The sequence below is a fragment of the Pelobates fuscus genome, chromosome 1, assembly GCF_036172605.1.
Source record: "Pelobates fuscus isolate aPelFus1 chromosome 1, aPelFus1.pri, whole genome shotgun sequence".
NCBI classification, from domain to species: Eukaryota; Metazoa; Chordata; class Amphibia; order Anura; family Pelobatidae; genus Pelobates; species Pelobates fuscus.
In genome coordinates this window covers 446630793-446656306 of record NC_086317.1, presented here as the reverse complement: position 1 = coordinate 446656306, position 25514 = coordinate 446630793, and positions in this window count along the sequence as shown.

Sequence of the window (25514 nt, the reverse complement as noted above, 5' to 3'; positions counted from 1 at the left end):
AGTGGATACTGTGCCCACTTGCCCAGTGCCACCACTCATATCTGGTGTCACAATAGCTTAAGCTTGCATTTAAAAACAAAAACTTTTTTTCACTGTAATAGATTGAATAGCAGTTAGTTGTCTTCCAGCTTCTGTGTCAGGCTCACAGTGGATTCTGTGCCCACTTGCCCAGTGCCACCATTCATATCTGGTGTCACAATAGCTTAAGCTTGCATTTAAAAACAAAAACTTTTTTTCACTATAATAGATTGAATAGCAGTTAGTTGTCTGCCAGCTTCTGTGTCAGGCTCACAGTGGATTCTGTGCCCACTTGCCCAGTGCCACCATTCATATCTGGTGTCACAATAGCTTAAGCTTGCATTTAAAAACAAAAAAACGTTGTCACTATAATAGATTGAATAGCAGTTAGTTGTCTGCCAGCTTCTGTGTCAGGCTCACAGTGGATACTGTGCCCACTTTCCCAGTGCCACCACTCATATCTGGTGTCACAATAGCTTAAGCTTGCATTTAAAAACAATTTTTTTTTCACTGTAATAGATTGAATAGCAGTTAGTTGTCTGCCAGCTTCTGTGTCAGGCTCACAGTGGATACTGTGCTCACTTACCCAGTGCCACCACTCATATCTGGTGTCACAATAGCTTAAGCTTGCATTTAAAAACAAAAAAACCTTTTTCACTGTAATAGATTGAATAGCAGTTAGTTGTCTGCCAGCTTTTGTGTCAGGCTCACAGTGGATACTGTGCCCACTTGCCCAGTGCCACCACTCATATCTGGTGTGACTATAGCGTGCCTTTAAAAAGCAAAAAAAGTTTTTCACTGTAAGCTAATAGCAGTCAGTGTCCTTCAAGTGGGTGTCAGGCCTTCAGCGTGCACTTTGCCACTCATATTTGGTGTCACAATAGCGTGCCTTTAAAAAGCAAAAAAGTTTTTCACTGTAAGCTAATAGCAGTCAGTGTACTTCAAGTGGGTGTCAGGCCTCCAGCGTGTACTCTGCCAACCTCTGCAAGTGCACTATGCCACTCATATCTGGTGTCACTACAGCGTGCCCACTTGCCCAGTGCCACCACTCATATCTGGTGTCACAATAGCTTAAGCTTGCATTTAAAAACAAAAAAATTTTTTCACTGTAATAGATTGAATAGCAGTTAGTTGTCTGCCAGCTTCTGTGTCAGGCTCACAGTGGATACTGTGCCCACTTCCCAGTGCCACCACTCATATCTGGTGTCACAATAGCTTAAGCTTGCATTTAAAAACAAGACATTTTTTTTTACTGTAATAGATTGAATAGCAGTTAGTTGTCTGCCAGCTTCTGTGTCAGTCTCACAGTGGATACTGTGCCCACTTGCCCAGTGCCACCACTCATATCTGGTGTCACAATAGCTTAAGCTTGCATTTAAAAACAATTTTTTTTTCACTGTAATAGATTGAATAGCAGTTAGTTGTCTGCCAGCTTCTGTGTCAGGCTCACAGTGGATACTGTGCTCACTTACCCAGTGCCACCACTCATATCTGGTGTCACAATAGCTTAAGCTTGCATTTAAAAACAAAAAAACCTTTTTCACTGTAATAGATTGAATAGCAGTTAGTTGTCTGCCAGCTTTTGTGTCAGGCTCACAGTGGATACTGTGCCCACTTGCCCAGTGCCACCACTCATATCTGGTGTGACTATAGCGTGCCTTTAAAAAGCAAAAAAAGTTTTTCACTGTAAGCTAATAGCAGTCAGTGTCCTTCAAGTGGGTGTCAGGCCTTCAGCGTGCACTTTGCCACTCATATTTGGTGTCACAATAGCGTGCCTTTAAAAAGCAAAAACGTTTTTCACTGTAAGCTAATAGCAGTCAGTGTACTTCAAGTGGGTGTCAGGCCTCCAGCGTGTACTCTGCCAACCTCTGCAAGTGCACTATGCCACTCATATCTGGTGTCACTACAGCGTGCCCACTTGCCCAGTGCCACCACTCATATCTGGTGTCACAATAGCTTAAGCTTGCATTTAAAAACAAAAAATTTTTTTCACTGTAATAGATTGAATAGCAGTTAGTTGTCTGACAGCTTCTGTGTCAGGCTCACAGTGGATACTGTGCCCACTTCCCAGTGCCACCACTCATATCTGGTGTCACAATAGCTTAAGCTTGCATTTAAAAACAAGACATTTTTTTTCACTGTAATAGATTGAATAGCAGTTAGTTGTCTGCCAGCTTCTGTGTCAGGCTCACAGTGGATACTGTGCCCACTTGCCCAGTGCCACCACTCATATCTGGTGTCACAATAGCTTAAGCTTGCATTTAAAAACAAGACATTTTTTTTCACTGTAATAGATTGAATAGCAGTTAGTTGTCTGCCAGCTTCTGTGTCAGGCTCACAGTGGATACTGTGCCCACTTGCCCAGTGCCACCACTCATATCTGGTGTCACAATAGCTTAAGCTTGCATTTAAAAACAACATTTTTTTTCACTGTAATAGATTGAATAGCAGTTAGTTGTCTGCCAGCTTCTGTGTCAGGCTCACAGTGGATACTGTGCCCACTTGCCCACTGCCACCACTCATATCTGGTGTCACAATAGCTTAAGCTTGCATTTGAAAACAAAAAAAACTTTTTCACTGTAATAGATTGAATAGCAGTTAGTTGTCTGCCAGCTTCTGTGTCATAGAAACATAGAAACATAGAATGTGACGGCAGATAAGAACCATTCGGCCCATCTAGTCTGCCCAGTTTTCTAAATACTTTCATTAGTCCCTGGCATTATCTTATAGTTAGGATAGCCTTATGCCTATCCCACGCATGCTTAAACTCCTTTACTGTGTTAACCTCTACCACTTCAGCTGGAAGGCTATTCCATGCATCCACTACCCTCTCAGTAAAGTAATACTTCCTGATATTATTTTTAAACCTTTGTCCCTCTAATTTAAGACTATGTCCTCTGGTTGTGGTAGTTTTTCTTCTTTTAAATATAGTCTCCTCCTTTACTGTGTTGATTCCCTTTATGTATTTAAATGTTTCTATCATATCCCCCCTGTCTCGTCTTTCCTCCAAGCTATACATGTTAAGATCCTTTAACCTTTCCTGGTAAGTTTTATCCTGCAATCCATGAACCAGTTTAGTAGCCCTTCTTTGAACTCTCTCTAAGGTATCAATATCCTTCTGAAGATATGGTCTCCAGTACTGTGTACAGTACTCCAAGTGAGGTCTCACCAGTGTTCTGTACAATGGCATGAGCACTTCCCTCTTTCTACTGCTAATACCTCTCCCTATACAACCAAGCATTCTGCTAGCATTTCCTGCTGCTCTATTACATTGTCTGCCTACCTTTAAGTCCTCAGAAATAATCACCCCTAAATCCCTTTCCTCAGATGTCGAGGTTAGGACTCTATCAAATATTCTGTACTCTGCCCTTGGGTTTTTACGTCCAAGATGCATTATCTTGCACTTATCCACATTAAATGTCAGTTGCCACAACTCTGACCATTTTTCTAGTTTACCTAAATCATTTGCCATTTGGCTTATCCCTCCTGGAACATCAACCCTGTTACATATCTTAGTATCATCCGCAAAAAGACACACCTTACCATCAAGACCTTCTGCAATATCACTAATAAAAATATTAAAGAGAATGGGTCCAAGTACAGATCCCTGAGGTACCCCACTGGTGACAAGCCCAAGCTTCGAATATACTCCATTGACTACAACCCTCTGTTGCCTGTCACTCAGCCACTGCCTTACCCATTCAACAATATTGGAATCCAAACTCAAAGATTGCAGTTTATTGATAAGCCTTCTATGTGCAACAGTGTCAAAAGCCTTACTGAAATCTAGGTAAGCAATGTCTACTGCACCACCCTGATCTATAATTTTAGTTACCCAATCAAAAAAATCAATAAGATTAGTTTGGCATGATCTCCCTGAAGTAAACCCATGTTGTCTCTGATCTTGAAATCCATGTGTTTTTAGATGTTCAACAATCCTATCCTTTAACATGGTTTCCATCACTTTCCCCACTACTGAAGTAAGGCTTACTGGCCTATAGTTGCCCGACTCCTCCTTATTACCTTTCTTGTGAATGGGCACAACATTCGCTAACTTCCAATCTTCTGGGACTACTCCTGTTAACAATGATTGGTTAAATAAATCTGTTAATGGTTTTGCTAGTACACCACTAAGCTCTTTTAATAGCTTTGGGTGTATTCCATCAGGTCCCATTGACTTATTTGTCTTTACTTTTGACAGTTGAAATAGAACCTCTTCCTCTGTAAACTCACATGTAATAAATGACTCAGTTATCCTTTTTTTTTAACTGAGGTCCCTTTCCTTCATTTTCAGCTGTAAATACCGAACAAAAATATTCATTGAGGCAGTCAGCTAGACCTTTATCCTCATCTACATACCTTCCTTCTTTTGTTTTTAATCTAACTAATCCTTGTTTTACTTTTCTTTTCTCATTTATGTATCTAAAAAAAGTTTTGTCCCCCTTTTTTACTGACTGTGCTATTTTCTCTTCTGTGTGTGATTTGGAAGCTCTTATAACTTGCTTAGCCTCTTTCTGCCTAATCTTATAGGTTATTCTGTCTTCCTCACTCTGGGTTTTTTTTATAATTACTAAATGCTAACTTTTTGTTTTTTACTATTTTGGCCACATCTGCGGAGTACCACAGTGGTTTCTTGAATTTTTTGCTTTTACTGACAAGCCTAATGCAATTTTCTGTTGCCTTCAGTAGTGCAGCTTTTAAATAATCCCATTTATTTTGGACTCCATTTAAGTTGCTCCAGTCTGATAATGACTCCTTTACACATATTCTAATTTTAGAAAAGTCTGTTTTTCTAAAGTCTAAAACTTTTGTTTTTGTGTGGTGTGACTCAGTCACTGTTCTTATATTAAACCACACTGACTGATGATCACTGGATCCTAAACTTTCACCTACAGTAATATCTGATACCAAATCTCCATTTGTTAACACTAAATCTAGTATGGCCTCTTTACGAGTTGGCTCCTCAACGACTTGTTTTAGAGACAATCCCAGTAGGGAGTTTAGAATATGTGTGCTTCTGGCACAAGTAGCTATTTTTGTTTTCCAATTCACATCAGGAAGATTAAAGTCGCCCATGGTGATAACTTCCCCCTTCATTGTCATTTTAGCTATTTCTTCAACTAGTAGATTATCTAACTCTTCAATTTGTCCTGGGGGCCTATAAATCACACCTACACGAACTACTGTGTGATTACCAAATTCTAACGTAACCCAAATGGACTCTATGTTCGTCTCACTAACCTTTATTAGGCTAGATTTTATGCTATCCTTCACATACAGGGCCACCCCTCCCCCTTTCTTGCCTTCCCTGTCTTTTCTATATAAAGAGTACCCTGGTATTGCTATGTCCCAGTCATTTTTTTCATTATACCATGTCTCAGTAACAGCGACTAAATCTACACTATCAGTTGCCATTATTGCCACAAGTTCATGGATCTTATTCCCTAAACTGCGAGCATTTGTAGACATGACTCTAAGCTTATCATTTTTTAACACACTTGCTACAGGCACCTTCTGTCCTTGTTTTGGGGGACAATTGGATTGATGTTTTATCACCCTTTTGCCCCCCCCCCCTCCTAGTTTAAATACATCTTAGCAAAACCTCTGAACTGCTCACTGAGAACATTTGTTCCCTTTTGAGAAAGATGCAAACCATCTTTTTTGTACAGTTTATTTCCATTCCAAACAGAGCTACCATGAGCAATAAAGCCAAATCCTTGCTCCCGACACCATTCACCAAGCCACAAGTTAAAGTCCCTAATACGCATCCGCCTGTCATTCTGAGTGTTATGCACAGGCAGAACTTCAGAGAATGACAGTGTGGAAGCAACCTGCCGTATATCATTGGCAAAAACACTAAAAACTTCCTTAACCTCTGAAACCTCATTGCAAGCCAAGTCATTTGTCCCTAAATGGACAAGTACATCCAATTCCCCTTCCTGCTTTGCTTGCTTAACAATATTACAGATACGTCTCCTGTCTCTGTGAGCAGTAGCTCCGGGAAGACACCTCACAAGACCACCATTGTCCATCTCCACACCTCTTAATCCCCCAACAACAACTGCTTTCTATTAGGCCTCATCATAGTCTTCAAGCCTCTCTGCACAACACCACTGGCCTCAATGCCTCTCTCCACAACAGCACTAGCCTCAGTGCCTCTCTCCACAACACCTCTAGCCTCAGTGCCTCTCTCCACAACACCTCTAGCCTCAGTGCCTCTCTGCACAACACCACTAGCCTCAGTGCCTCTCTGCATAACACCACTAGCCTCAGTGCCTCTCTGCACAACACCACTAGCCTCAGTGCCTCTCTGCACAACACCACTAGCCTCAGTGCCTCTCTGCACAACACCACTAGCCTCAGTGCCTCTCTGCACAACACCACTAGCCTCAGTGCCTCTCTGCACAACACCACTAGCCTCAGTGCCTCTCTGCACAACACCACTAGCCTCAGTGCCTCTCTGCACAACACCACTAGCCTCAGTGCCTCTCTGCACAACACCACTAGCCTCAGTGCCTCTCTGCACAACACCACTAGCCTCAGTGCCTCTCTGCACAACACCACTAGCCTCAGTGCCTCTCTGCACAACACCACTAGCCTCAGTGCCTCTCTGCACAACACCACTAGCCTCAGTGCCTGTCTCCATGACACCATTACACTCTGAAAGTGCAGAAAATGAATTATGTAGAACAACAGACTGTGCAATATGCCTTTTATCCACAACTCTAAGTCTACCAGATCCTACAGTAATCCATCTGCCATTCCTAGTATGTCTCTGTGGCAGTGGCTTTGCAGCAGTTCCAGCCTGAGTTTGTTTACCAGATAATTTACAAATCTCAGACTTCAAAAATACAATCTCCTGCCGCAAGATAGAGAACTGTCTACAGATTAGACAACAACTAAACCTCCAAAAAGTGGAATGCGAAACAAATGCATAGCAACTATTACACTGAACTAAGTTTGCCATTCCAATGAGATCAATTATTTAAATCAAACGAATCTTAACTTTTTATTTATCCTCCTGAATACCTCAGATTACCTCCAGTTTATCTCCAGAATATCTCCAACCACAGACACTTAGAAGCAACACTATCCAGAATATCTCCAACCACAGACACTTAGAAGCAACACTCTCCAGAATATCTCCAACCACAGACACTTAGAAGCAACACTCTCCAGAATATCTCCAACCACAGACACTTAGAAGCAACACTATCCAGAATATCTCCAACCACAGACACTTAGAAGCAACACTCTCCAGAATATCTCCAACCACAGACACTTAGAAGCAACACTCTCCAGAATATCTCCAACCACAGACACTTAGAAGGAACACTTAGAAGAAGCAACCAAGCTCTATTAGCCAAGCTAATGACAACAGCCCTTATATACTCCTAAAATCACCTCCCACTAGGAATGTTTAACACCTGGGTAGGCCTCTGCTTATTAGCAAACAATAGCTAATTTACACAGCAATCAATAGCAAGCAGCTACCTAATCCAATCAAATGCCTTATAATTACCAACAGGAAATCAAACCTTGTGCAATCAGTAACCTTTTCCTACAGATTAATCTTACCTGTAACAGTAAAAAAGAAAACTCTTAGCACAACTCTTAGACAGTTGAAGCTTCTGTAAAACTCTCCAGAATATCTCCAACCACAGACACTTAGAAGCAACACTTAGAAGAAGCAACCAAGCTCTATTAGCCAAGCTAATGACAACAGCCCTTATATACTCCTAAAATCACCTCCCACTAGGAATGTTTAACACCTGGGTAGGCCTCTGCTTATTAGCAAACAATAGCTAATTTACACAGCAATCAATAGCAAGCAGCTACCTAATCCAATCAAATGCCTTATAATTACCAACAGGAAATCAAACCTTGTGCAATCAGTAACCTTTTCCTACAGATGAATCTTACCTGTAACAGTAAAAAAGAAAACTCTTAGCACAACTCTTAGACAGTTGAAGCTTCTGTAAAACTCTCCAGAATATCTCCAACCACAGACACTTAGAAGCAACACTTAGAAGAAGCAACCAAGCTCTATTAGCCAAGCTAATGACAACAGCCCTTATATACTCCTAAAATCACCTCCCACTAGGAATGTTTAACACCTGGGTAGGCCTCTGCTTATTAGCAAACAATAGCTAATTTACACAGCAATCAATAGCAAGCAGCTACCTAATCCAATCAAATGCCTTATAATTACCAACAGGAAATCAAACCTTGTGCAATCAGTAACCTTTTCCTACAGATGAATCTTACCTGTAACAGTAAAAAAGAAAACTCTTAGCACAACTCTTAGACAGTTGAAGCTTCTGTAAAACTCTCCAGAATATCTCCAACCACAGACACTTAGAAGCAACACTTAGAAGAAGCAACCAAGCTCTATGTGTCAGGCTCACAGTGGATACTGTGCCCACTTGCCCAGTGCCACCACTCATATCTGGTGTCACAATAGCTTAAGCTTGCATTTAAGCTCAGCAGTGTGGCATTTTTTTGTGTGTCTGCCTCTGACAACAGCGATGCCATTTGCAACCTGTGCCAAAAGAAACTGAGTCGTGGGAAGTCCAACACCCACCTAGGTACAACTGCTTTGCGTAGGCACATAATCGCACATCACAAACGCCTATGGGATCAACACATTAGTACAAGCAGCACACAAACTCAAAGCCACCATCCTCCTCCTGGTCCAGCATCTTCAGCCACGTCAACCACTGCTGTCCTCCTTGCCACCACTCAACCATCCGCCACTCCATCTCTCGCCTTGAGCAGTTCCCGCTCATCTGCCCACAGTCAGGTGTCTGTCAAGGACATGTTTGAGCGTAAGAAGCCAATGTCAGAAAGTCACCCCCTTGCCCAGCGTCTGAAAGCTGGCTTGTCTGAACTATTAGCCCGGCAGCTTTTACCATACAAGCTGGTGGAGTCTGAGGCGTTCAAAAAATTTGTAGCTATTGGGACACCGCAGTGGAAGGTACCTGGACGAAATTTCTTTTCACAAAAGGCAATCCCCAACCTGTACTCGATTGTGCAAAAGGAAGTAATGGCATGTCTGGCACACAGTGTTGGGGCAAGGGTCCATCTGACCACTGATACCTGGTCTGCAAAGCATGGTCAGGGCAGGTATATCACCTACACTGCGCATTGGGTAAACCTGCTGACGGCTGCCAAGCATGGAATGCGTGGCTCTGCAGAGGAGTTGGTGACACCGCCACGACTTGCAGGCAGGCCTGCTGCCACCTCCTCTACTCCTTCTACTCCATCCTCTTCCATAACCTCCTCGGCTGAGTCCTCTTCTGCTGCTGCGTCTTAGGCGGTTTGGCGAAGGGGGGTCTGGTCTAGGGTTTCAACTTTGTGAGTGGTTAACAGAGTGTACCCAGGTAGGTTGGAAAACGTGGCCCCCTTGTCCTGGATTAGTCTTTGGACCTGGGTTCGCTCCTGGGGGTCTAACCGTTCTCCTAACTGTACTTCTCCCAGGTCTCCGCTCTGGCCCTCTTGGTCTAGGAGATCTGGGAGTGGCAAATTATCATAATCTTCAGTGGCAGGTGCACAGATCGCGGTTAACTCTTCCGTGCGCTCGTGGTATGGCTTGAGCATGTTCACATGGAGCATGCGCTTGCCTCCCGTGCCTGTGACCGCACCGATCACAAAGGTGGTATCACAAACCTGCTCTACCACCTTGTATGGGCCCTGCCAGGAAGCCTGCAGCTTGTCCTTGTGGACAGTGTCAATCCATATCTGCCAAGTGACCCTATGTAGGGGGAACAGTCCCTATTCTGCTCTTTGTCAGTGTGTATCAGGGTCCCTGAGGACAGGTGTCAATCCATACCTGCCAAGTGACTCTATGTAGAAGGAACAGTCCCTATTCTGCCCTGTGTCAGTGTGTATAAGGGTCCTAAGGACAGGTGTCAACCCAAATCTGCCAAGTGACCCTATGTAGGGGGAACAGTCCCTATTCTGCTCTGTGTCAGTGTGTATCAGGGTCCCTGAGGACAGGTGTCAATCCATATCTGCCAAGTGACCCTATGTAGGGGGAACAGTCCCTATTCTGCTCTGTGTCAGTGTGTATCAGGGATCCTTAGGATAGGTGTCAATCCATTATTGCCAAGTGACCCTATGTAGGGGGAACAGTCCCTATTCTGCTCTGTGTCAGTGTGTATCAGGGTCTCTGAGGACAGGTGTCAATCCATATGTCGAGGTGTCAATATGTCAGGTGTCAATCCATATCCATTGTGATTTAGGAATGTTAGGTGATTTATGCCCTTTATGGATTAAAACCAGACTCTGCATCAACTGTGTAATTTTCCATGGGAGTTTTGCCATGAATCCCCCTCTGGCATGCCACAGTCCAGGTGTGTCACGTCTAAACATTTGTTATGAAGGAACACAACTGCAGATTTCTTATAGTTTGAATATTTATTATAAAAAGTAAAAGGTATTGACTTTAATTCCAATTTACAGGTACTGTAGCTTTAAGTAATAAACGATAACTAAAGTCCACAATTATAGGCACTGTAGCTTTAAGTAGTAAACGATAACTGAAGTCCACAATTATAGGCACTGTAGCTTTAAGTAGTAAACGATAACTGAAGTCCACAATTATAGGCACTGTAGCTTTAAGTAGTAAACGATAACTGAAGTCCACAATTATAGGCACTGTAGCTTTAAGGAGTAAACGATAGTAAATTGCAGATACTGAATCAAATAAAGTCTCTTAGTAGAATTAACGGTTTAGGTGATAAGTAGTTACAATAGCTGTTCCATAACTTTAACTGAAGCAAGACTGATGCAGATAACTGATATGCAGTATGAGTTGAAGTTAGCTGTAATGGGGTTGGTTTTACCGAAGGACTTTGGAGACAGGTAATAACAGCTTTTAGATGCAACGCTTATCACATTGGTTTTACTTAGCTTCCGGCACATAGAACACTGGTTCCCGAGATCTCCTCAGAGGCGGATGAAGAGTGTTTAAGCTTTAGTCGTGGATGAGGAGAGGTGAAGGGAACTTTGCAGAGTCTTTCAGTCCGGTCTGGTAGCAGAGGCTTTCACAACGAAGTTGTACCGGTTGGTAGGTACGGAACGTAGTTTAATAATCCAGCGTCGATCAGCTGGTGCGGTCAGATTAAATAGGCAGACCGTGTCATAAAGAGGTGTGGCTAGGCTCCGTGGAACCAGGAAGTAAGGGAATACCGTAATTAAGGCATGACAGTATCCCCTCCTTAATGAGCAACCTCTGGGTGCTATTGACTTGGCTTAGTAGGGTAACGTTTGTGGAATTTGGAAATTAATTTGTCAGCATGAACGACAGAGGAGTTTTCCCATGTATCTTCATCAATTCCATATCCTTTCCATCTGATGAGGTATTGTAAGGAGCCACGATGGATCCTTGAATCCAGTATACTTTGAATTTCGTATTCTTCTTCACCCTGGACCAATATGGGATCAGGAGAAGTAGTGACATTTCTTTGGAAAGGGTCAGGATGATGAGGCTTCAACAATGACACATGAAAAACAGGATGTAGCTTTAAAGTTGGGGGAAGTTTCAATTTAACAACATTACGGTTGATAACCGATATTATTGGAAAAGGACCAAGGAAAAGAGAACTTAACTTCTTTGATGGACGATTTGTAGAGATGTTCTTTGAGGAAAGCCAGACAAGATCACCGATTTTATAAGAAGGTGAAGGTTGTCTTTTTGTATCAAAAAACTTCTTTTGATTGGAGGAGGCCAATTCTAGATTCTCATGCAATTTCTTGAATAAAGAGGACATATGAGAGATTTGATTTGAATCGGAGAGATTAGATGAAGAAACTGTCTGAGCAGGAAAAGAGGAAGGATGAAATCCATAATTGGATAAAAATGGAGTCATTTTACTGCTGGTATGAAAAGAGTTATTGTATGCAAATTCTGCCATAGGTAACCAAGTTATCCAATCGTCTTGTAAGTGAGAGCAATAACATCGTAGATATTGTTCTAAGCATTGGTTGACTCTTTCAGTTTGTCCATCTGTTTGAGGATGATATGCAGATGATAGTTTACGTTGGATATGAAGAGTGGCACATAATGCATTCCAAAATTTGGAGGTAAACTGAGTTCCTCGGTCTGAAATGATTTCGTCTGGCAGTCCGTGAAGTTTGACTATGTTATCAAGAAATATTTTCGAAAGTTCAGAGGATGTGGGTAACTTCGTTAAAGGAATGAAATGAGACATTTTCGTGAAGCGGTCTACCACCACTAAAATGGTGGTATGATGATGAGAAGGAGGTAATTCTACCAGAAAATCCATAGAAATGGATTGCCAAGGTCGTCAGGAATTGGTAAATTCAATAATTGACCAAATGGTTGATGATGGACATGTTTTGATCTTTGGCATACAGAACAAGATTTGACATAAGATTCAATAGTTTGGTCTTGACGAGGCCACCAATAGTATCTTTTAGACAATTCAAGGGTCTTTTTTATACCTGGATGACCTGCCAGAGGAGAATCATGAATAAATTCGAGTACTTTAATTCTGAACGAGGGAGGTACGTAAATCCGGTCTTTGAAGTAGTAGAGACCGTTTTTCTTGGATAATTGAATTGATTTAGGAAGTTCGAGAGCATCTTCACTGAGATCTTTAATGTCATCAAGAAGAGAAGATAAGATTCCAATGACTTTAGGCGAAGGAGGTTCAATTTGAGTGCCTTTATGGATCCTGGAAAGGGCATCAGCCTTTTTGTTTCTAGACCCAGGTCTAAAGACGATTTGGAAGTTGAACCGGGAAAAAAAGAGATTCCATCTTACTTGTCGAGCAGACAGTGTTTTATTGGAGTGAAGATATTCGAGATTTTTATGGTCAGTATATATGATTAAAGAGTTCTGAGCACCTTCAAGAAGGTGTCTCCAGGTTTCTAAAGCCACTTTGATACTTAATAATTCTTTTTCTCCTGTAGGATAATTCTTTTCGGCAGGAGATAATGATCGTGAGAAGAAGGCGACAGGATGAAGAGGTTCTTGAGGAGTTTTGTGTTGAGAAAGGACAGCTCCAATTGCAATTTCCGAAGCATCCGTTTCAAGGACATAAAGATATGAAGGATTTGGAAGTTGAAGAATAGGAGCTGTTGTAAATTTTCTCTTTAATTCAGTGAAGGCAGTTTGAGCCTTCTCGTTCCAATTGAAGGGATGTTTTTTACTGTTAAGTTGATTGAGTGGGTGAGCTATCTCAGAGTAGTTTTTAATAAATTTTCTGTAGAAGTTGGCGAACCCTAGAAATCGCTGTAATTCTTTTACTGTAGAGGGAACAGGCCAGTTGATGATACAATCGACTTTTGAATTATCCATACCTATTGAATGAGGGGAGATGACATAACCTAAGAAGGTTATTTCTTTGACGTGAAAAATACATTTTTCGGGTTTAGCGAATAATTTGTGAGTTCTGAGTCTTGATAACACCCATCTGACATGTTTTCTATGTTCCTCAGGAGTGTTGGAGTATATGAGAATATCATCTAAATAAATGATGACACAGACGTCCAATAGGTCTCTAAAGATATCATTTATGAAATGTTGAAAAGTTGCAGGGGCGTTGCAGAGGCCAAAAGGCATCACCAGATATTCGAAGAGGCCATATCTTGTTCGGAAAGCAGTTTTCCATTCATCATTAGCCTTTATCCTGATGAGATTATATGCCCCGCGAAGGTCAAGCTTAGTGTAGATGGTAGCAGTTTTCAATCGTTCAACCAGTTCATTGATGAGAGGAAGAGGATAACGATTTTTAACTGTTATTTTGTTTAAGGCTCTGTAATCAATGATAGGACGTATAGTCTGGTCTTTGTTTCTTACGAAAAACATACTTGAGGCAGCAGGTGAACTAGAGGGTCTAATGAACCCTTTCCGTAGGTTTTCATCTAGATATTCTTTGAGAATTTGTAATTCAGCCTCAGAGAGAGGGTAGATGTGCCCAAAAGGTACTGGGGCACCAGGTATGAGGTCTATAGGACAATCGTAGGAACGATGAGGCGGGAGCGTTTCAGCTTCTTTTTTACTGAAGACATCTGAAAAGTCTGAATAACAAGAAGGTATGGTTGGTTCTTTGGAGATTTGAAGAATAGGGATTTGCTGTAAACATGTTTCTTTACAATAATGTGAGTTAAAGGTGATAGAGAAAGGAGACCATGAAATTTGAGGGTTGTGGTTCCTTAACCAATTGATCCCTATTATAACGGGATAGAGAGGTGATGGAATAACATCAAATACTAGAAATTCAGTATGAATATGATTGGTGGTTACCTTTAGAGGGATGGTTTCATGAAGAATCGGTCCCGAAGAGATAAAGGAGCCGTCAATCACTTTAATAGGAACAGAAATGGCTTTTTGAACACAAGGAATTTTATTCTTTGTTACAAAGGTTGAATCGATGTATACTCCATGTGCACCAGAATCGATGAGAGCTTCAGTCACAATTCTCACCTTATCCCACTATATTACAAGGGATACAGGTGTGAACGGAGTGGTCGATGTTGAGGGGAGTGCACTGAAGATCGCAGAGGTATAGGCTTGTCTACCGGCCTTTGTCCGTTTTAATAAGGGACAATCAGAGACCAGATGATCTTGAGAGGCACAATACATGCATAGGTTTAATTGACGTCTTCGGTTCTTTTCTGCAGGAGTGAGAGGACTTCTTATTACCCCTATTTCCATAGGTTCACTTGGTAAAGAAGTTTTTTCTGGAGCTTTTGAGGGAGTAAAAGGTTTTCGGTCTTTAGAATGAAAAAGGGCTTTTTCTGCCTTTCTTTCTCTTAATCTTCTGTCAATGCTGATTGATAAGTGAATTAGAGCGTTCAAAGTAGTAGGGAGTTCTGTTCTAGACAGTTCATCTTTTACAGCTTCAGATAAACCAATTCGGAATTGGTTGCGCAATGTGATGTCATTCCATTGCGTTTCTACAGCCCATCTTTTAAATTCAGCAATGTAATCTTCAACAGGTCTATTTCTTTGCTGTAGTGTTCTGATTGTTAAATCAGCTGTAGCTTGTTTGTTAGGATCTTCATAGAGAAGAGACATGGCTTCAAAAAATTCATCCAGTGAGTCTAAGATGGGGTCGTCGTTTTCCAGAAAGGAATGGGCCCATGACATAGGTTCACCTCTTAGAAAGGAAATAACCGAACACACTTTAGTTCTTTCTGTAGGATAAGATCTGGGTTTCAAAGCAATTAATAATTTGCAGGTGTTGAGGAACTCCCTGTATTTTGAACGATCTCCAGAGAACTTTTCTGGGTTACATACAGCAGGATCACTAGCCGAGTGCAGAATTGTATGAGGAGTATGAGTTTGTAGATCTCTGACATAAGTGAGAATTCTTTCGTTAGTAACTTGCAGGTCTTGCACACCTTGGGCTAGTGTATCAACTCTTTGATTCAGTGTAGTTATAGTAGAATCGAAATCTGCTGGATCCATTACAAGGGCTGGATTATTCTGTCACGTCTAAACATTTGTTATGAAGGAACACAACTGCAGATTTCTTATAGTTTGAATATTTATTATAAAAAGTAAAAGGTATTGACTTTAATTCCAATTTACAGGTACTGTAGCTTTAAGTAATAAACGATAACTAAAGTCCACAATTATAGGCACTGTAGCTTTAAGTAGTAAACGATAACTGAAGTCCACAATTATAGGCACTGTAGCTTTAAGTAGTAAACGATAACTGAAGTCCACAATTATAGGCACTGTAGCTTTAAGTAGTAAACGATAACTGAAGTCCACAATTATAGGCACTGTAGCTTTAAGGAGTAAACGATAGTAAATTGCAGATACTGAATCAAATAAAGTCTCTTAGTAGAATTAACGGTTTAGGTGATAAGTAGTTACAATAGCTGTTCCATAACTTTAACTGAAGCAAGACTGATGCAGATAACTGATATGCAGTATGAGTTGAAGTTAGCTGTAATGGGGTTGGTTTTACCGAAGGACTTTGGAGACAGGTAATAACAGCTTTTAGATGCAACGCTTATCACATTGGTTTTACTTAGCTTCCGGCACATAGAACACTGGTTCCAGAGATCTCCTCAGAGGCGGATGAAGAGTGTTTAAGCTTTAGTCGTGGATGAGGAGAGGTGAAGGGAACTTTGCAGAGTCTTTCAGTCCGGTCTGGTAGCAGAGGCTTTCACAACGAAGTTGTACCGGTTGGTAGGTACGGAACGTAGTTTAATAATCCAGCGTCGGGGGCGGAGCTAGCGGCACAGCGAGGCAGTCGCCATTTGCAAAAGCTCCACACGGCCGGCGCAAAAAACGGGGAAAAAAACGGCACACCCGCAGCCCATCGCCTAAAACAGCCGCCCGGAACAGCTTCCTAACACCCTGCTGAACACGCAGATGCCGTTCTTTCAGCAGCCGGGCACGAAACGCCGCGTTAAGAGCCAAGGGGCCTACCGCACACGCGCCCAGTACCTCACCCGGGAGCTGACAGCGTGGCTCGGACAGAGCCCACAACTAATAGAGGCAGACTCCCACACAACTGAAGAGATGGGTCGGAGGTCCAACAAACCGGCAGCAAGTACCTCCACGCCTAACCGGAGCATAGACAGCATGCTGCAGCACCCTCCACCCGCACAGGCCCGCGCGATCACAGCAGCCTCACCTGTAAGATCTGAGGAAGAAGGCTCAGAACACAGCACTGCAGGGGCAGACACAGGCAACATAAAAGCACAGGCAGCTGATGGACTAGCCCCAGCGACTAAAAGTGACATCCAGTCCATGCTGGCAGGACTACAAGGTAACCTACAATTAATGTGGCAAGCAGACCTGAAAGGGTTAGCAGCAGAGGTACAGGCAGTATCAGCCCGAACACAGGCCACAGCACAAGAGGTGACAGACCTGAGCCAGGCACTAAACTCACTTAAAGACACAGTTACCCAGATGCAGACAATACAGGATAACGTCTCCAGGCAAGTCAGCATCTTAGACGACAGGGGTAGAAGAAAGAACGTCAAGATCAGGGGGGTGTCAGAAAAGGTGCCATTGGAGGAACTACCCCACTTCGTAAGGCGCCTAGTGGCCTCGCTCATCCCCAACAGGCTGTCAAAACACTTTACGTTTGACGGCGTATACCGCATAGCTAAACCCCTAAGGGCACCTAAGTCAGCCCCACGAGATATAATTCTACGATGCCAAACCTTGACGGACAAAATAGCCCTGATAACAGCCATGAAAGGGAAAGCGCCCTATGACTTTGAAACACACCAAATTACATTCTTCCAGGACTTAAGCAGAGACACATTATCTTGGCGCAAGAGCATGCAGCCCGTGACCACCACCCTGCAAGCAGCGGGTCTAGTTTACAGATGGGCGACCCCCAGAGCGCTATGGGTGACCAAAGACGAACAACACTACAAAATTACCAACGTGGAAGAAGGACCGGCCTTGCTGTCCACACTGGGACTCTCTAACAATGCCACAAGGGCGGACTCTCCGCACCCAGGACCCGCGACGTGAACCCTGGACTGACTAACTCAGAGACCTCCAAATCTTGCTATATTGTTATGTTAATGTTTAATGATTGTATGTTCTGCCCACTACACCAAGTTATGTCTCACCTGTCTTTTTTTGTTTAATCTTAGATGTGGCACGCACTGCCCTGTGCCTTTAAGGCAGTGCAACTGCACACTGCCCATGCCCCCCCCCCCAATGCCTCAGGGTCAAGAGGCATAGCAACCGATGGAGCGCATGCTCCCCTTGACCCGATCTTTTCTATCTCACATAGACCTTCTCCATAGTCTTAAGAGCCCAGCCCTAACACGGCACATATCCTCTGACACATACGCAATCCCCAAGCAGACGGCTCTCACACTTCTGGTCCTCACCCACGTATCTAGCTTTCTACAAAACGCACAGCCGCAGGGTACCAGCCTTATGCCACCGCCAGTGCAACCCTCTAAAACCACCCTAGCTATGGCACCCACAGCCACCACTGGCATGGGCGATCACATCATTACTACTGCCTAGTCCTACATACGAAAATGTGCACTAATATTCTTAGCCCCAAAGGCGGGAGGCTTAGCCCATTGACTAACTTTATTTTATGTACTTGCTGATAAGATGTAAATATACCAAGTCTATATCATTACACCAACACTGAAAGTAAAAGGTTTTTAAAGAGACCAGTTCACTCCCTATAGCCCGGAGCTACTACACGCGATTCACCTATGCACTATACGGAGACTAGCTATAGAATTGAGACGTACTATATCGCCACTACACATGTATAATCCAGCGAAACTCATAGATTAACCGGCTCGGTGAGAATTAGTCGGATCCCTACTAGCAAATGTCTAACACTTTACTCTAAGATGCGTGTAAATTAAGCATGTAACTAATGGTCCTTATCTTGCAATTCATAAACGGAATTCCTTAATGCATAACCTATACGTTATAGAACAGTTTCTAGTTGTCTGTTTCTCATGTTACAACATTTTAAAGCTATGCTAGCCAACCATATGACAGAATAAGTTAATGTTCATGATAAGCCTGCAGATGCTGTTGGGGCGCTGCAAGACTAAATGTATGTTCTTGAATATGCACAAGAAAAATAAAGAATTTAAAAAAAAAAAAAATGATTTAACATAAAAAAAAAAAAAAAAAAAAAAATAATCCAGCGTCGATCAGCTGGTGCGGTCAGATTAAATAGGCAGACCGTGTCATAAAGAGGTGTGGCTAGGCTCCGTGGAACCAGGAAGTAAGGGAATACCGTAATTAAGGCATGACAAGGTGTTAGTCCCCTTGAAACAACTTTTCCATCACTTTTGTGGCCAGAAAGAGTCCCTGTGGGTTTTAAAATTCGCCTGCCCATTGAAGTCAATGGCGGTTCGCCCGGTTCGCAAACATTTGCGGAAGTTCCTGTTCGCCGTTCGCGAACCGAAAATTTCGAGTTTGCGACATCACTACTATGCACCATTTCCCCATATACTTTGCCGCTCTCACACGCATATACATTCTATAACTACCAATTCACCACGATCACACAGTCACATACATACATAGACATGCAATCAGACAAACATACATAAGACAAACGATCACACATAGAGAGAGTCACATAGATAGAAACTCACCTCTCCTCCTCTTGCAGCTTACCTCTGTGTCAGCACCAATCACTATTATTTATACAACGCCAACATATTCCACAGTGCTGTACAATATGTAAACAAGACAAACACTGAATTTTAACAAAACACATATGACATATGAGAACAGTAGATACACAGACAGTCACCAATCCCTAATAATGATGGATCCAGGAGCTATGCAATAGCTCTCACACACTCCTACTTACTGAAAATGAGCTGGAAATTCACTGTCGCCCTCGGTGGTGTTTGTTTAGGACACTGTATATTGCAGTATAATGGGTTATTGCATCACGAAGAAAGATTTTCATCAGCAGAAATGTCTCCTGGTCTGAGTCCCAGATATCCTGTGCGGCTATCAGGCCAGCTCATAGCCCAAATCTGAGCCTGCACTTCTTGTCAGCTACCAGCTTTCTGATTTGAAGCAAAACACATCAGCTACTCTAGCCCTTCTTCATTATTCATATTCAGCATTGGAACTACCGCCAGTGCTGGTGCCGGTGGTGAGTTGCACCAAAGCCTGCATGCTTTGAGGGCCTATCCACTTAGGGCCATCCGATGGGTATTGTTGAACAGGGGCCTAGTCGGGAACTGCGGCCCTTTAAGAGCACAACTGAGCCATTTTATATTGGCAACCTGTAGGAAGTGAGAGGCAGTCAATTCTTCCCAGAGAGAGAGAGCGCGACATGTAGGGGGGGGGGGGCTGAGGGGGGAGGGAGAAGAGGCACGGGCAGCAGGGGAAAGTGAGCTGCTGCAGACCCTCCACAAATCAGCCTCAACCAGTAGCACCCGAAGCAAGTCATCCTCCTGCAGACAAAACAGGAGTCGTGCAAATGTTAAAATTACAATGTGTGTATCTGTGAGTGTCAAGGTGTATGCATGTGTCCAGGTGTCAGTGTGTGTATCTTTGTGTCTATGTGTGTGTATGTGTCAGTTTGTTTATATGTGTGTATCAGTATATTAATGTGCATGTATATCTGTGTAAGTATGTATGTGTACACATCCCAGCAATTGTACACCAACCCAACATGCAAACACATCCCTGCAAACACAAACATTACATACAAACACACCGCTTCAGTCAGACAACAATATTACAAACAAATGTACATCCATATTTAAAAGACAACACAACACTACATCCAAACATACACCTGCATACAAATGAAAACACTACATACATACATACCTTATACAAAAACATGCTTACATTCAAAGGTGCAAACATCGCTCACAAATACAACCCTGCAAGGGTAGCTAACTGGTAAATCTCCAGCTGGCATAGTAGCATCGTGGGAGTTGTATGACAGATGGGGATCTATGTTTTAACCACTCTTACACCAGAGGGGAACAAAAATATTTCTTGCACCAGGGCCCTCTCTATATTAGTCCGCCATTGGTCATGTCATGTAAGTATACAGATACTTATTTTTTGTGGATGGGATTATTTTTGAGTAAAGTTATATTTATGAATATTTTACCAGGTTGGTGTCATACCTGGGGGTGCCGCACGGCAGCCATGAAGATTCTGGTCCCACGCCGCGTTCCTGGATAACTCAAGCTCGGAGGTCATGCGCCGTTCTCTCCACGGAACTGCAGACTGCTCTGCACTATATGCAAGATTGCCAGATTTCCATTGTAACTTCACACCACCTACAGGTATCCGTTGAAATTACTGGACCCTGTGGGTATTAGTTGATACTCACCTTTTCGGGATGCCATATTTGTTGGACATCTTGCACAGGTCACACCCCTTTGTGTGTCCTGGTGCAGGGTGATGATGGTGTCCAGTCAGAGACATTTGGTTGTGCAATAATGCTCTATACTTTAAAACATATTGTTTTTAAGGATTTATTTATTTTACTTAATGCGTTTTTTGCGTGTATTTTTTTTATTTTTATTTTTTTTTAAATTCTTTATTTTTGACGTGCATGAAAGTAACAGGCATTCTTGCTATGCCACAATAGCAAAAGCAAGACAGGAGTTAACATTGAATTTAACAGTATAGGCATTTAGATTAAACTGTACACTTTTTTTTTTTAAAGGATATCAAGAGTGGTACAAAGTTAAGACGTAGATATAGTGTGGGACACGAAAAAACATAACACACCAAGAGTCAATAAGATAAGACAATATCAGACTGTATCATGTCGGTGTCATTAGATAGTTACTGTCCCATAAGATAGGAAGTGTGGAGACATTTTCCCTGGACTTCGAGTGACTAACGAGATAACAGGGGGGGGGATAACAGATAGAGATAGCAGACAGAAGGGAGCACACAGGTGTGAATGGATCTTTCAGCTATCAAACCGTAGAGGGACTGGAATTCGTCCATTGGAGCTAGGGAGGGATTTGAGTGGGGTCCGCTGGACTGTCCTTGCGACTGGGGTCCCCTTCAGCCTATACCCAGCAGAGGGAGAGGCATTGGGAGTCCTTGGTTCTGCTTCTGGGTACAGCCATCTGGTAGGTAGTTGCGGTGGTGGCTTCTTGTGTGGTCTCCCCTCCCGCCTCTGATCTCAGCGTACTTCCGAGCACTTGGGCTGTCAGCCCCTTTGTAACTTGCCGTCAGAGCTCGAGGTCCACCAGCAGGTTGCTTTCTCTCGGTTGGAGTGGAGACTTTGATGGGGTAGTCCCGTCTGAGTGTGGTGTAGTGCAGCGGTGGTCTGAGCCTGTGGCGTGTAGGCTTTTGCCGGAGTGGTCGCCTTCTCCTTCCCACTCTCCAGTCCGCGGGTTCTGTAGCTGCAGGCTGCTGTATGGTCGCCCGCGGGGTTATAACTGGAAGGGCTAGTACAGCGCCCTCACGAGAGTTAAGTTTGGCCCAGAAGGTGACAAATAGTCGGTCGAGTCGTTCCTCCAGAGAGGGTAGTTGAGAGGTAGGCACTGGGACACACGTGGCGTCTGCCATGTTTCTCCCCTCTGTTCAGGCTGCGCAGGTATTGTGGTGGAATCTCGGTAAAAATAAATTTAGTAGGCCGAGATTACCACGTGGCATGTGTACGTGCATATGCTGACGTATCGATCAGTTGGTTGCACGAGGCAAGATACGATCAGTAGTGTACGGAGCATGTGCAAGAATACAGGATGTAGTATTCCCCCTCCTCCATTGTGCTGGACAAGCCATGCGGTCAAACAGGAAGTTAATTCTTATTTGTGTTGATTGGTTAAGAGAATGTGCGGGTGAAGCTTAATATGGGAGGAGTTATGTGCCTATATAAGGAGCCTGCACTATTGTCCGGGGCTCAGAATTTGCTGTATTTTGGTGACGCTAGTCCCTCTGAGTCCCGATCGGTGATCCAATAAAGAATCTCTTCCTTCCTGAAGAAACCTGTGTCCATCTCTCTGTGCTTGGCTTCCATCAGTTTCTCCGGTATCATTTGGTGCATTGGCCGGGAAGCTCATCGTTCAACGGTAGCTGAGAGGCAGAGGCGTGAGACGGTCTATCTTTGCCCACGTTCTCTACGGCTGCACCCCTGAACTTCTGCGTGGACCTCCCTTCGTCTCGGCGCCACTGGTCTGTTGTCCAGGAGATCATCGGCCTCTACGTGAGAAGTGCTGGGGTGTCCCCGTCGATGAGTGTGAACTCAGGTTCAGGAACGAGGAGGTAAGACAACTGCTGTTTTAGACGGCAGGACCCACTAGGGGTATACCGATTGTGCGGTAGGCCCAAAGGGGTTTGAATCTGTGTATCTGCCCCCTCTGTCGGAGGGAAGGAGCGAAGGCGCACCGCTCGATCGAACGCTCTTTAGTCAGACCGTTTGATTTTGTTAGTCAGTCGGGGTCCTGGTGTAAATAGCCCTAGCCGGACACCGGTGTCTTGTCTAGACTAGCGTTCTAGGGTGTATATTACGTTCGCTAGGTCGGAGGGACCGGGAGACTAAGCGGCGCCTGTGTAAATTCGGTTCGCTAGCTCTCAACCTATCTGGGCTAAGTGGGAAGGCGTGTAAATTTGGAACCCACTAGACTTTTGATAGTGCGACTAAGAGGCGCCTGTGTAAATTCGGTTCTCTAGCTCGCTATATGTGGTGATTGGGCAGTGTGGCTAACCAAAACGGGTGTATATAGTTTTAGGTAGTCCATTCAAGGTACTGGCCAATAGTTTAGTTGGGAATTGTAAATGTGTTAACGATTGTTTAGTAAAGTGTATATCTTGTTAGATAGCGCGAGCTCAGCCGTCTAGCGAGAGTGTTAATAGTGTGTTGCTGTATTATAGTGCACGGTACCATAACCCTGTATATTTACTGACACTGTATATAAGTACTAATCATTGTCGTCCATTGCATGTTTAACACCATAACCACTAATAATTGTATTGTGACCTTAACTTGTGCTTTGACCTATGCTAACCGTACTGTAACCGCTATTTGTAAAAGACGATGTTACTGGGGTGTGTTATAGACGGGTAATTCGTATATAGAGAATTATAGCGTGGGTGACTGTATAGTTACGCCAAAGGGCATAATATTGATTATATAGTGACTGGTGTAGCAGCTGTGTGTGTACGGGAATTCCCTGAGTGTTTATTGTTATTGTGTACGTTTCACTTGGTAACCGTACCACGTGGTGCTGTTGCCAGAGGAAACGGGTGTGACTGTTGAATAGTACGCGTGTATAGTATTCGTTGTCGACGACGTTCCATTGTTAAGTATGGGTGCGTCGCAGTCAACGATTCCGGATCCCTTAGGTTGTATGGTGAAGAATTTTAAAAAGGGATTCAAAACTTGTGATTTTGGGGTTAAAATGTCTCCTGTACGTTTGGTCACTTTGTGTACTAGGGAGTGGCCTACTTTGGTTGCGGCATGGCCGCCACGTGGCAGTTTGGATCCAACTCTGGTACAGCGCTTACACGTGGCTGTATCGGGTAGGCCTGAACTTTACGGCCAGTTTCCTTATATTGATTGTTGGAGACAGGCCGTAAATGACTCGCCAAAATGGCTCCGGACATGCCACGAGGAGCAGTGTCGCCTCATGGTAGCTAGGACTTGTTCGTCCACTAGGACTGGTGCTAGGCCCATTTTGGACACGCCCCCTGAGTCCGAGATCCCTTTGCCGCCCCCTTACTTTCCGTTAAGAGGAAGTGACGCGAATGCAGGAAGTCCTGCAACCCTCCCCTCATTACCCCCATCCACTTCCGCTTCCTCCTCCAGTACAGGATCCACCCCCCCTCGTACTAAATCTCCCCTTCCGGAATCAGAACCAACCCCCATTAAAAACGAATATCCTGATTTGGCGCCACTTCAGACTTCCGGTCAAGCTTCATCTAGCTCGGCTCGAAGTGTTTTATTTACAACCTTTTCCCAAAACCAAGCTCCCATATCCCCATACCCTATTTCTCCCCGACTGGAACCTATGACTGACGCCCCTCCACGTAGCCCCATACAGACCCGACAGTTGACCGGTGCCCAACAATTAAGACACTATCAGATGCCTCTTCGTCTGAATCCTGGGTCAGCCTATATCGATGCCGCAGGCCAAATGGCACATGCTGACCCAGTCTTTGTATATGTCCCATTCACGACAACCGATCTTTTAAACTGGAAGACCCACAATTCCTCGTATACTGAGAAACCACAAGCTATGACTGATCTGTTCACCTCAATAGTACAGACACATAACCCGACATGGGCTGATTGCCAGCAGTTATTAATGACTTTGTTTAACAATGAGGAAAGGACAAGAATAAATCAAGCAGCCATTAAGGCACTAGAGGATAAAGCCCGTACTTTGAACCAAGCTAATCCAGCAGCATGGGCCGCAACACATTATCCCAACACCGATCCCGATTGGAATGTAAATGGTGCTGATATGGTTCAACTCAGAGCCTATAGAGACGCTATAATTGCTGGCATGAAAGCCGGAGGAAAGAAAGCTATTAACATGTCGAAGACAGTTGAGGTGATTCAGAAAAGCGATGAAGCGCCCAGTGTCTTTTATGACCGATTATTGGAGGCATACCGCTTGTATACCCCCTTTAATCCGGAAGACGCAGACAATTCCCGAATGGTGAACTCCGCCTTTGTCAGCCAAGCTTACGGAGATATTAAGCGCAAGCTACAAAAGTTAGAAGGGTTTGCAGGTATGTCAATCACCCAACTAATGGAGGTAGCGAATAAGGTTTATATGAATAGGGAAACAGAAAGTAAGAAAGAGGAAGAGCGCAAGATGCGTAAAAAGGCTGATATGCTAGCGGTAGCGATCGCAGGCGTAGATAGACGGGGCCCAGATAGAGGCGATAGTAGATGGAGTAGGGAGCCTTTGAGTAGGAATCAGTGCGCGTATTGCAAGGAAGAAGGGCATTGGAGGAACGAATGTCCGCAAAGAGAGCAGTACGAGAGAGACCTACCCAGGGCAGGCTACGGAAACTTTAGAGGCAGAGCGAGAGGTAGAGGAGG